Below are 2,631 nucleotides of genomic sequence, written 5' to 3' on the forward strand. Positions count from 1 at the left end.
ACCAGCAACCCCCTCCCCAAGCCATGGAGTTGATTTCCCAGGAATGCCGAGCCCTGGGGTGGGAATTCTCACCTGCTGTGGGAAGCAGGTCCTCACAGAATGCTCCGTGTACCCGAAGGAAGGGCCCTCGAACACGGCCGTGGGGAGCTTCAGAACCTCCCTCAGGAACTGGTCAAACTTGGTAAATATCATTAGCCCGTTGGAATCTGATATCTGAGAGAAAATATCTGTAAGAAAATATAATAAAACCCCACAGTAAATACAGATTTTATTACGGGAAAAAAAAAATGTTTCAATCCGTCTGAACCCCGAGATGTTTCTTTGTGTTTTATCCAGAACATGATTTCTTGGTGCCTGCTATCAAGATAAAATTTATAAATGCATGTATTCCAACATGCCATGATACAAATCCTCCTGTTTCCTCCACCCCATCTCATCCAGCCCAGAGGGAAGATGCTGCCAGTGCACGAGCTGGGACAGAAAGGGAGCAGAGTCACACAGTCCCACCTGGCAGCACTCCAGGGAAATGTGGGAATGGAAGGAACACAACATCACAGGATCAGGGAATCACTGAGGTTGGAAAAGCCCTCCAGGATCACACAGAGCCCACCCTGTGCCCCATCCCCACCTTCTCACTGAGTGCCACGGCCAGGCCTTCCTGGGACACCTCCAGGGCTGGGCACTCCAAACCTCCCTGGGCAGCCCCTGCCAGGGCCTGACCACCCTTTCCAGCAGGAAATTCCTCCTCCTGTCCAACCTGAGCCTCTCCTGGCACAGCTGGAGGCCGTTCCCTCTCCTCCTGTCCCTTGTTCCCTGGGAGCAGAGCCCGACCCCCCCCGGCTCCCCCCTCCTGTCAGGGGGTTGCAGAGCCAGATAACAGGAAAACAGGCCTGTGCATGTGCAAGCAGAGAGACCAGCTTCCAACCATTTCATACAGTTCATGAGATGAGAGAACATTAAAAACACAACTCCCAGGATTTCCAGAGAGCCTCGTGTTCCAGCCGAGCCGGAGCTGCCAACCTGCTCGGGAAAGGGCTGGGATCAGGGGGACAAGGAACCTGCAAACAGGAGTTGTGTGGTGATGGAGTGAGCCAGGTGGGAAAGAAAAGGGGAAAAAAACCAAGCCAGCATGTTCACAACGATCAGAAGGAGAAATAAAGAACAAGAGAACAGCTGAGGCAGAGAGATCAGAGGCCTGTTCATCCCCAGAGCAGATGGTCGGGCCGGCACATTCCCGGCACGTTCCTCCCCTCCCTGAGAGTCCCTTTGCTCTCAGCAGCCTTTGGTGAATTGATTTCCTTCAGCAGAGCTGGTTCAAGGAGCAATGGAGGGCTGTGGATGCTTGGTACCCACCACATCCTCGGGGGAAGTTAAAGCAGAATTGGTTCCTGCTGCTTCCATCTGTCCCTGCTCATCCCAGTCGCTGCCCTTTGGTTCCTGCCCTGGAAGGGGAAGGGAACAGCTGGAAGGGGGAGGGAACAGCTGTTTCCTCTTCACCACCACGTTGCTCTCCATGATTTCATGGAACACTCTGTCACACCACCAGTTTTCTCTGCAGCTGGAGGAATCTGCTCCATCTCCTTGTCCAGCAGGACTGGGGCATTTGGATCGTGGGCTGCTCTGTGGAGGCAGCTGGGGAACACTCCCTGGCTCCCAGAGGGAATAGTGGACGTGGCACCCAGTGCTCTGGGCTGGGGCACAAGGTGGGATCAGTCACAGGCTGGGCTCCATGGCCTGGGAGCTCTTTTCCAACCTCAGTGGTTCTGGGATTCGCGGGTCAGCGCCGGGATCGGCAAAAAAATCAGCTCCCAGAACTTAATACAACAACAAACCCGTGTGGAAATGCAGTTATTTCCTGAAATGGCTGGAATTGTGGGGGATACTCACATCTGAGTTTGTCCAGGATTTTCCCACCACACATGGTGGCCAGCATGGCTTTCACTGAGAACACCGTCAGCTTCCCGTGGCCCTCGCTGTGGGGAGAAGCACAGGGTGAGGAATTCCAGCAGGGAATGGCAAGAACTAAAGCACTTAAGGCCTAGGAAGGAAATGTATAAACCATTATACTATTATATATATCTGCATTAAGTACTAAGGACTGCCAAAGCTATTTAATGCAACATTCACACAGGGATAACACCAGCGTTTTTAATGCACTGCAAGAGTTAACAAGTGTCTAATCATAAATCAAATTTCCTTGCAGAATTATGAAAAATTCCCAGATAAAGAGCCTGACATTTGTGCTGTCCATCCCATAACCCTTCTATAAAACAGTGCTAATTCATTTTTTCCATTAAACCCATTTGTTCATTGTGAAACTCCTCATTTTTATCTCTGCTGCCCTCTGTTAGTTTATTTAAACTTTAACTCCTTAATTTAAACCCTGACGTCCAAACACACATTTCATTCTAAAAACAGCCCCTGAATTGACAGGTAACAGAGGTTGTGTGAGATCCTGGAGACCCCACATGGAACAGGGATACTGGGAACAGTGTTCATTTGGAACTGAAGTGATTAAAGCTGCTGTGCTGTCAGAGCAGTGGCACATTTGGGAATCACTTCTGCATCAGCAGGAGAGAAGGGATGTGGCTCTGTGGAAAGCAGGGAAGAGCCATCCAGCACAGCAGGATC

At 50.9% G+C, this 2,631-nt stretch overlaps 1 long non-coding RNA gene across 1 annotated transcript; it reads right to left on the bottom strand.

Moving 5' to 3' along the window:
• Positions 1–72: 72 nt before the first annotated feature.
• Positions 73–2,028, bottom strand: LOC113980820. The gene is made up of 2 exons (XR_003538231.1): positions 1,888–2,028; positions 73–227 (listed from the first exon to the last, which is right to left on the bottom strand). It is a non-coding gene; the product is annotated as an uncharacterized LOC113980820 (long non-coding RNA).
• Positions 2,029–2,631: the final 603 nt, after the last annotated feature.

Source organism: Neopelma chrysocephalum, unplaced genomic scaffold, assembly GCF_003984885.1.
Source record: "Neopelma chrysocephalum unplaced genomic scaffold, ASM398488v2 Primary Assembly neopelma1_95320, whole genome shotgun sequence".
NCBI lineage: Eukaryota > Metazoa > Chordata > Aves > Passeriformes > Pipridae > Neopelma > Neopelma chrysocephalum.